Genomic DNA, 11,734 nt, shown 5'->3' on the forward strand with positions numbered 1-11,734 from the left:
AGCCAGTGTGACAGCAGTGTTATGAACAAAGGGGCAGCAAAAAGGACATGGCAGGCTGTAAAGAAAACCTTATTGCTGATCGATGCATTATGCGAGATGCAGTGCAATACAAACGCAACCTTTCCATGGCCTGGATTGATTATAGGAAGGCACTTGATAGCACTAATAGGCACTGATAGGCATAAACTATTTAACCCAATCTTGACACCCTAACCTACCCTACCCATGATAACCTACTCAATCTATCCTACCTAATCCACCTAACCTAAGCTATCCTACCTAACCAACTCTCCCTAATCACCTATCCCAACCTACCTGACCTACTCTACCTAACCTACCCAACATAAACTACCGTACCAAACCTACTTGGGCGGGCGAAGCCCGCCTCCAAGCCGGAGCGCGAAGCGCGGAGGCTGCTACTCACCCCTGAACAGTCATACCACTCATGGGGGTGCAGGGGGCGAAGTTTTTGAGTTCACAAAGGCAGTTTTTGAATTCACCATTCAATACTGCATTCACTCAACTCAAACTATTAAACTACTATCCTACCCAGCACAGGAAAGTCTCTAGGAGTCCTAGCAGGCTCCAGGAAAACTATGGATTTTTCGAAATTTCCATTTCAAAACTTGAACCTAGGCTATACTCTACCTGGCCAATCAAACCAAACCCACCAACCCTACCCCATCTATCCTTCTATACCTGACCTACCTATTCAACCATTTATCAGTTAATCCACTTGAAATGCCCCACCTAAACCACCCTACATAAATTATGCTATTCAACCTACTCTATTGCACCCTACTTAACCTACCCTACCTAACCCACCTTATATAACACTACCTAACCTGAGCCACCTACCTGAACTGGCCTACCTAAACTATTTAACCTAATCTTGACACCCTAACCTACCCTACTCAAGATAACTCACTCAATCTACTCTACCTAATCCACCATACCTAGACTATCCTACCTAACCAACTCTTCCTAATCACCTATCGCAACCTACCTAACCTACTCTACCTAACCCACCCAACATAAACCACCATACCTAACCTACTTGGGCGGGCGGAGCCTGCCTCTCAGCCGGGGCGCGAAGTGTGGAGGCAGCTACATACCCCTGTACAGTCATACCACTCACATGGTAAAGCCCCCAACAAGCGTGAAGCACAAGTTAATATATACTAAAGCTGTAGCGTTTTAAAACCTCCTGACAAGGGTGGTTGTTGTGGTGGTTGGTGCTCTGTTGGATTCGATTGACAAGTGGTTGAAACCATAGGAATAAATTATGATATATGAGAATTTTTCATTTTGGGGGGCTCCCAGACCTCCCCCAATATTTTCAACTTTTGAACCGCACATTTGTCAGCAAAGTGCAAGGGAACTTTTTTGTTCAGCGCCTCAACATTACTAGATTGCTGGAATAAAATTTCGACCGGGTCGCAGGGGTTGCAGGGGAGAACTGAATTTTCATCTGTTCTTTGCAATAAAAATTTGAAAAATTCCCAGCCAAACTGGGGCATGTGACAATACTAACTTTCATCAAAAAGTCTGTAAGAGTACTAGCAGGCATCGGGAAAATTATTGATTTTTCGAAATTTTCATTTTGGGGGTTGATGATGCCCCCCTCAATTTTTGGAAATTCAAGGGGGGGAATGGCTACAAATTTGAATCTAAGCTCAATCGACTCAGAAAATCCTAAAACATCACCTTGCACAGACGAAACATCGATTTTGTCTATAGGGGGCCTGGCCCCCTTATTGTTTTAAGAAAAGTTTCTAGAAAAAAAAGTGTGAAATTCCCAGCCAAAACTGTGAATCTTACAATTGCATGAATGATATCATTGGGAAGGGGACCAAAAATAACCCACAGAAAAATTGTCGAATAATGGAATTTTTGATTCAAGGGTGGCGTGGGGGGACCCTCATATACAGTGCTGGTCATAGATTACATTTACAGGTTTTTTTTATGCTCAAAATCGAATTTAGCAGCTGAAAAAACATCAATCCAAAAAAAAGCAATAGGAGGGGGTGGGAGGTTGATTTTTCGATTTTTGTCAATTTTGGCTCATTTTCCAGGATTTTTGCAGCCAAGATTTGACTGTCTCTGTATTTTTCACATCAGTTTCCAATGTTGAAATCACGTAACCCTGCCGTCTATGCTGATGATAGTATATCAGAAACCCCAAAATTACATCCAGGGGGTACTTGAGGGGGGCTGTGTGATTTTTGGCAGTTTTGAAATATCTGCAGTTATACTAGATAGACAGTATAATGATGTTATAATATGTCAAAAGATGATCAAAAGTGATCTGAGAAAAATAAAAAAAAAAAACATATGAGATATTCTACTTTGGGGGCTACCCAGGCCCCCCTCAATTTTCCACCTTTACAATGGTTAATTTTATAGCAAAGTCTAGAGGAACAATCTTATTCAGCATATTAAAATGAGGTCATTCATTATCTCAATCGACTCAGAAGATCCCAAAACATTGCCTCGCACAGAAGAAACATTGATTTTTCCAATAGGGGGCCCGGCCACCTTTTTTTTAAAAAAAAGAATTCAGAAAAAAAGTGTGAAATTCTATGCAAAAACTGTGGATCCTATAATTTCATTGATGATATCATTGGAAAGAGTACCAAAGATAACTCACAGAAAAACTGTCAAATAACAAATTTCCCAATTCTAGGTGGTCGTCTGGGGGACCCTCATATACAGTGCTGGTTATGGATTACATTCACAGGGTGTTTTGTGCTCAAAATCGAATTCAGCTGCCAAAAAAACATGACTCCCGTGAAAACTAACCGAAAAAAAAACAACAGGGATGGTGGGAGGGTAATTTATTTCATTTTTGTCAATCTTGGCTCATTTTCGAGGATTTTTACAGCCAAGATATGACTTTCTCTGTATTTTTCACATCAGTTTTTGATATTGGAATCACTCAACCTTCCATCTATGCAGCTGATGATGTATCATAATCCCCGAAATTACATCCAGAGGGCTGTGATTTGCCCCCCTCGAGGGGGGCTGTGTGATTTTTTGCAATTTTGAAAAATCTGCAGTCACACTGGATGGTATAATGCTGATAAATATGGTATAAATATGTCAAAAAATGATCGAAAGTGATCTTAATGAAAGAAAAAAAACACAAAAATTAGAGATTCTACTTTGGGGGTTACCCAGGACCCCCTCAATTCTTCCTGCTTTTTAATGGTTAATTTTATAGCAAAGTCAAGAGGAACAATCTTACCCAGCACATTAAAATGAGGCTATTCATCATATGATAACTCAATGAGATAATAGATGAGGGATGTTAGGGCATTTATTTGATTTTTTTGAATTTTGGTCAAGGAAATTTTTGACTCTCACAATTTGGCAGCCAAAAAAATATTACATATGAGATATTCTACTTTGGGTGCCACCCAGGACCCCCTCAATTTTCCCACCTTTTCAATTGTTATTTTCATAGGAAAGTCAAACATGACTATAATCTTATAATATATTCTTTTTCAACCAACAATGGTATCTAAAGGTGCGTACAGACTCTCGCTCTGCTCCGCAACCGAACATCACTCCAGCAGAGCGATTGATGAACCAACGGCGAGCAAGAGTGGTTCGACCGGGGAACGCGAGAAGATCTAACATCTCCCGTAACGTTCATGATGGGTGCGTGGGCAGTCCGACTGTGGTTTGATGGTGGTACGAGGGCGGTACAAGGGGGGAGCATGCTTGGTGCGGGTTGGAAGCACGAATATGTGTACGCAGCTTTAGAATGTGAGGGATATTACATATTTTTCTGGATATTTTTAAATGTTCAACACTGTCCTTGTTTTGTAGAGTGAGAGGACTGTATCTAAATTATTATTGTATTTAATGAAAATACTTGCCAAGCTGGAATTAAAAGAAATATTTACTGTGAGCAAAGCTATGGAAAGTCTCGAATTAGTATAGATAATAGACTCACCAGTCATAATTTTTATATATGCCAAATTATCAATCATAAGGTATTGGAATGGAAATACAGGAGGGAATATAGAAATGAGAAGGATGAATACCTTTGGGAAAGGAAATACCTTTCTGATACTCTGATACTGTGGCCTGGAGATGATTACAAGCTGCTTGGCAATATTAATTTCACTGCTCCTTGCTTCTCCCAAATATTCACGACATTCATTAAACACTTCAATCAATTATTGACATATAATGTCCGGCCAGACAAATAACAAATAACAAATAAAGTGAGCCGGAACGGTCTTGCTTTGTACACACTTGACTCCGTCTGCTTTTTCTCCCGACTGAAGAAAGCCTGGGCTGACAACAAATTTCAACAATCCACCACCAGGAGGCAGCACCGCACAGAACAGCGCTACATGGACGTGCTCAATTCAAGAATGGCCACAACAGTCCTTCTAGAATGTTATAGATATAATCTATCCACCAAAATATCATATTCGAACCATCAATAATTGCTATTTCCAATAAAATATGAATTGGAAATGTTTACATTTGTTAGAGATATCGTTTCTTTTTGTTAGATCTTATCATTCAATTCTGGATTAATCAAAATTAACAATATTTGATTAATATCTCTATGAAATATGAATTATGAAAAATAATAATAACCAAATAATTGTATCAGTTGTAGTTATCCAGATGCTTAACTTACAAAATATTGAATAGTTGTATAACTAGATGCAAGGAATGTTTGCTTCATATGATGCCGGTCCAAAGTCTGGAAGTAACCAAGTAACATAACCTGCCATCATTACAGTTTCATTGAATAAGTAATGAAGTTAGTCATGTGTGCTAGGTTGAAAGTGTGATGGCCATGACATAAACGAATCTCTCATTAGATTGAGTCTGCTATCTAAAGACAATCTAAATCTACAATCTAAAACATCTTCAATAACTAACCTATGCTGTATAACCTATCCCCAACACCCTAAACCCATTAACCCCGCCCATTAACCTACTCTACCTAACCCACCCTACCTGAACTAACCTTCCGTACCTTCTCAACCTAATATTTGCAGCCTGACCTACTCTTCACAACCTACCCTACCTAAGATACTCTACCTGAACTAATTAAACAGCTACATAAATTATGCTATTCAACCCACTCTATTGCACCCTACTTAAACTACTCTACCTACTTCACCCTCCCCAACCCATTCAACCTAAGCCCCCCTACCTGAAATAATCGACCTAAACTATTCAACCTAATCTTGACAACCAAACCTACCCTACTCAATATAACCTACATAATCTACCCTACCTAACCCACCTTATCAAAAAATACTACCCAACCTAAGCCACCCTACCATAACTAACCTTCCTTAACTATTCAACCCAATCTTGACACCCCAACCTACCCTACCCATGATATCTGGAAATTTTCTATTTTGGGGGGCTCCAGGACCCCCCAATATATTCAACTTTTGAACGGCACATTTCTCAGCAAAGTTTGAGGGAACTTCTTTGTTCAGTGCCCCTACATTACTAGATTGCTGGAATAAAATTTCGACCATGTTGAGTTAGCTTAATTAATTTTGGACGATTTTTGCATGATAGAAAATTTGAAAAATTCCCAGCCAAACTGAGGCATCTGACAATACCAACTTCCATCAGGATGTCTCTAGGGGTCTTAACAGGCATTGGGAAAATTATTGATTTTTCGAAATTTTTATTTTGTGGGTTGATGATGCCCCCCTCAATTTTTGGAAAATTGAGGTGGGGAATAGCTACAGTTTTGAATCCTAGCTCAGTCGACTCAGAAGATAACAAAACATCGCCTCGCATAGACGAAACATGGATTTTTTCAATAGGGGGCCCAGCCCCCTAATTTTTTTGAAAAAAATTTTCAAAAAAAAGTGTGAAATTCTCAGCAAAAACTGTTGATCCTATAATCTCATGGATGACATCATTGGAAAGAGGACCAAAAATAACTCAGAGAAAAACTGTCAAATAACAAATTTAAATATTCTAGGGGGGCGTGGGGGGGACCCCCATATACAGTGCTGGTTATGGATCACACTTACAGGTTTTTTTTTGCTCAAAATCGAATTCAGCAGTCAAAAAAAACATCAGTCCTGCAAGAATCAACCATGAAAATATAAAGGGGGGATGCTAGGTTGATTTTCCAATCTTTGTCAATTTTGACTCATATTCAAGGATTTTTGCAGCCATGACTTGATTGTCTATGTATATTTCACATCAGTTTTCAATGTTGGAATCACGTAACCTGTCATCAATGCTGCTGATAGTGTATCATCAAACCGAAAATTAAATCCAGGGGGCACTCGAGGGGGACAGTGTGATTTTTGGCAATTTCGTAAAATCTGAAGTCACACTGAATTGTGAGATGATGTTGACATATGTCAAAATATGATCGAAAGTGATAAGGAAGTGGATAAAAAATGGCAAAAATAACCGATTCCACCTTTGGGTCCTCCTGGCCCCCCAACATTTCCAACTTTTGAAGCGCACATTTCTCAGCAAAGTGCAAAAGAAGATTTTTGTTCAGTTCCTGAACATTACTTGATCCTCACAATAAAATCTCGACAATGTTCCAGGGGGTGCGGTGGGAGCAATATTCCCATAAGTTTTTTTGTAATGAAAATTTGAAAAATTCCCAGCCAAACTGGGGCATGTGACAATACTAACTTTTATCAGAAAGTCTGTAAGAGTACTAGCAGGCATCGGAAAAACTATTGATTTTTCAAAGTTTTTAGGGTCAATGATGCCCCCCTCAATTTTTGGAAAATCAAGGGGGAGAATCGCTACAGTTTCGAATTCCAACTCAATCAACTCTGGAGATCCTGAAACATTGCCTTGCACAGACAAACTATTGATTACTGTAATAGGGGGCTCGGACCCCCTAATGTGGAATTCTCAGCCAAAACTGTGCATCTCAAAATCTCATAAATGATATCATTAGGAAGGGTACCAAGAATAACCCTTAGAAAAATTGTCAAATAACAAAATTTCTTATTCCAGGGGGTCGTGGGGACCCTCATATACAGTGCTGGTCATGAATCACATTTACAGGGTTTCTATTCTTAAAATCGAACTCAGCAGCTGAAGAAACATTACTCCCACAAAAACTAACTGAACAAAAAAAATAGTGGTGGTGGGAGGGTTATTTTTTTATTTTTGTCAATTTCGGCTCATTTTCCAGGATTTTTGCTGCCAAGAAATTACTGTCTCTATATTTTTCACATTAGTTTTTGATGTTGGAATCACTTAACCCGCCATCTCTGCTGCTGATAATGAATGCATCATCAAACCCAAATTAAATCCAGGGGGCACTTGAGGGGTTGTGTGTGGTTTGTGATGATGTTCAAATATGTCAAAATAAAAAATTGAAGTCATCTATAAAGAAGATGTGAATGTAGATAATTACATCACTTGATGATTTTAATGACACTTTTTTCTCTCTTGATAGTGTAGTTGTTTCTCAAATGAACATCCATAGTATTAACTGTAATTTTGATAATTTATTACTATACATAAATGGTATGAGGAACAAGCCTCATATTATTGTTCTGTCTGAAGCATGGATAAAGCCTGATGATTACATGAACTTATTTAATATTGATGGGTATGAAAAGACGACTTCTTGTACTGATAACAGATGCGGTGGTCTTGTGGTATTTTACAAGCAGTTCTTTCATTGTAATTCAATTGAGAGCTCACTGGCTGGAGCTGATTCCATCGTTTTGAATTTTAAATATGGGTAGTTGAGCTTTGTACTTGTTGGGGTTTACAGATGGCATACAAACAGCAATATTCCGTCATTTCTTGAGTCATTTTCTGAACTTCTTTCTGGGATAGATCATGAAGAAGTTGTTTGTGTGTGGAGACTTCAATATTAACATTAATCTTACCAACCCTCTTGTGGATCAATATTTTGAGATTTGTGCTACAAATGGCTTAGAGAGTCTGATAGATGTCGATACTAGAGTTACTGATAATTCTTCTACTTGTATAGACCATATTCTATACAGAGGACGGTCCTCTTCAGATGTTATCTCTTCCGTCGTGGAGGCTGGTATAACTGACCACCGTGCTGTATGTGTCTCTATGCCCTGCACTAAGGCGGTCAATGATCACCGTGCTTGCACTGAGCCCATTGTAGTTGACTATGATAGATTGAATGATTTACTTGCTGCGGAAGAGTGGGGATCTGTTTATGGGTGTGATGATCTTGATTTAGCATATTCAAATTTTGAGAGAGTATTACACGCTCACATTCAGTTGGCAACCACTAAGTCTATAAGAAACAGCGGAAATCATAGATCTAGAATGCTTAAACCGTGGATGAATCAGGGTCTCTGTAATGCCATCAACACAAGAGATAAATTATTTAAGATAATGAATAGAAATCGGGGTGATGAGTCGGCTAAACAAAATTACATTTCATTCAAGAGGAAGATTAGAGTATGGATTAAACGTGCAAAAGAATTATATTATAAAACACTTTTCAATGAAAATAGGGGTAATAGTAAAAAACAATGGCAAATTATAAATAGTCTAGTTGGAAGACAGAAAGCTAAAAATTCTTCATTACGTCTTGTATCAAATAATGTAGAAGTTACAGATAAAACTGAGATTGCTGAAATTTTCAACAATTATTTTATTGATGTATCAGGGGTGAGGTCACAACGGGGTCAGCTTCCTTCAGAAGAAGTGATTGAAAGCTATATAGGATCTTTCAAGGTCAACAGCAACACTCAATCCTTGTTTTGGAGACCTGTTTGTCCAGAGGAAGTGACCAGTATTATTGCTGGACTGCATGGTTCCAAGGCTCCAGGAATGGATGGGTTTCCATCAGCGCTCATAAAGAGTATCTCCTCTAGGATACATATTGTGTTAGCTTACCTTTTCAACAAAAGCTTATTGGATGGTAAGTTTCCATCTAAATTGAAAATTGCAAAGATTATACCAATCCCAAAAAAGCGTAATAGCACAACTGTTGAAGAGTTTCGACCTATTTCCTTGTTATCTATATTTTCAAAAATTTTAGAGAAAATAGTTAAATCTCGTCTAATTTCGTTTCTGAATGTGTCTGATTTTTTCGTGTCAAATCAATTCGGATTTAGAGAGGGTCTGAGCACAGAGCTAGCACTGAGAAAGTTCATCTCTGAAATTCACGCCAATCTGAATCAGGGGGAAGTGTCCAGGGTCTCGGGTCTTTTCCTTGATATCAGAAAAGCATTTGATACAGTTGATCATGATATCCTGATTGAAAAGTTGGAGTTAGCTGGAGTCCGTGGGTTGGGTTTGGATTGGTTCCGATCATACCTCCATGAAAGGAATCAATTTGTATGTATTGATGGTGCTGTGGGTACAAATCAATTGATTCAAGGAGGTGTACCCCAGGGATCAGTTTTGGGCCCGGTGCTGTTCCTTATAATTATTCATTAATGACCTTTTTGGTGGACCCTTTAAAGGGAAAATAACAGCATTTGCCGATGACACCGCTTTCACATATGGTGAGTCCAATTTGCAGAATCTTCAGTCTAGTATGCAAGCAGATCTCAATTTACTATCTCTATGGTTCACCTTTAATAAACTAAGATTAAACTCTGAAAAGACAACATTTGTCAACTTTGGCCTTACCCAATCTTATACTTTTCATAGCCCACTCAAGTACCATTCCATTGACTGTGTAAGCTCCGAGAATTGCCTTTGTAGTACAATCCAGCAGACAGATACTGTGAAGTATCTGGGAGTTGTAGTGGAGAGGGATCTCTTATGGAGGGCCCATATCAACATACTCAGGAATGGACTAAGGCAACTGCGTCATAGATTTTATTATTTGAAAAAAGTATGTCCCAGGTCAGTTTTGAGAGAGATTTACTTCTCTTTGGCACACTCTAGGCTCTCTTATGGTGTTGCTTGCTGGGGTTGCACATATATTACCCATATGAGACCTCTAATTAGATAACAGAAATCATTAGTTCTTACTATTGGAGCTGAAAGACATGTAGGTAGAGAAAATATTTTTGCAGTATTGAATATTCTCCCATTAAGATCAATGTTCTGTTACAAAGTGCTCACTCAATTTTATCAAGCAAGTGGTAACCTGGGCAATACAGTAGATGCACAGGTGCTTAGGCCTGCCACACGCTTCATGGAGAGAGTCAGGTTGCCCAGACCTAGAAGCACTTTTTTCCAGAAGTCGTTCCTGTTTCTTGAGGGTAAATTTCATAATAGTTTGCCAGATGAAATTAAACACTGTTACTCATTCTCTCTATTCAAGAGATCTGTTAAAAAATACATTATTTCATTAACTGAGGATGAAATTGAAAGAATGTATTTTGTAATAATTTGAATCCTTATTCTTTTTCTCATCTTTTTCATCCAGTTTGAAAAATAGGGATGGTAAATGGTAGGCTACTATATTAGTTCTTAACTCCTAATTCTTGGGTTGTTCATTCAAAGAGTTCCTGTGCAGTGTATAGAGCTGCATTTGGTTGAGAAAGGAAAAAAATGTTTCATTACGGTATTTTAATTTTTTCCTTTTTGTGTCATTGAGTGATGTGAAATTTCATTTTGTTTTGTTATTCGATTCATTTTTTTCATTCATTATTTATTTATTAAGAAAAAAAATTATGTATGAGAGATTCTACTTTGGGGGTTACCCAGGACCCCTCAATTCTTCCAGCTTTTCAATGGTTAATTTTATAGCAAAGTCAAGAGATACAATCTTACTCAGCACATAAAAATGAGGCTATTCATCATATAATAATTCCATGGGATGATATTTGAGAGATTAAGGGCAATTATTTAATTTTTTCTCCCAATTTTTGCCAAAGAAATTTTTGACCCTCACAATTTGGCATCAGCCCCATGGAGCTAATGTTTCTCTGGCTGCTGAATCCAATTTCAAGCAAGAAAAAGCTGTGGTTGTGATTTACAACCACAGCTTTTTCTTGCTTGAAATCGGATTCAGCAGCCAGAGAAACATTAGCTCCATGGGGATAATCAAACAAAATTCAATAGGGGGATGCAAGGGCAATTTTTTGATTTGGGGCACTCAAGGGTGACTGTGTTATTTTTGACAATTTTGAAAAATCTGCAGTCACAGATAATGTTAAAATATATCAGACAACAACTGAAAGTGATGGAAAAAGAAAAAAAATATGACAGAATTTACCTTGGGGGGGACCAAGGACCCCCTCAATTTTTTCAACTTTTCACTTCTTGATTCCATAGCAAAGTCGAGAGGAACAATAGTACTCAGCCCATCAGAATAAGGATATTTATCATAAATGAGAACTGGATGGATTGATATATGAGGGATGTAAGGGCAATTTCTTGATTTTTTTCAAATTTTGGCCCAGAAAATTTTTGACACCCAAAATTTCATTGGTTCTGTAATTTTCACATCATAATTCTTTGTTTAGATCACAGAACTAGCTGTCTATGCTGCATAATAGAACATGAAATTAATCTAATCCAGGGGACACTAAGATGGGGACAATATAGGTGCTGTGTGATTTTAGGTATTTTGAAAAAATCCACAACCACACTGAAGGTAGAATGATGTTAAAAAATGTCGAGAAATAATTGGAAGAGATAGAAAAAAGTAAGAGATTGGTAGAAGAGAGGGTGGGGTTAGCCTTCATAATCTACTCTACCTAAACCATCTTATGAAAATAAAACTACCCAACCTAAGCAACCCTACCTGAACTAGCCTACCTAAACTATGTAACCTAATCTTGACACCCTA

This window comes from Nilaparvata lugens, chromosome X (genome assembly GCF_014356525.2).
Source record: "Nilaparvata lugens isolate BPH chromosome X, ASM1435652v1, whole genome shotgun sequence".
Classification (NCBI taxonomy): Eukaryota; Metazoa; Arthropoda; class Insecta; order Hemiptera; family Delphacidae; genus Nilaparvata; species Nilaparvata lugens.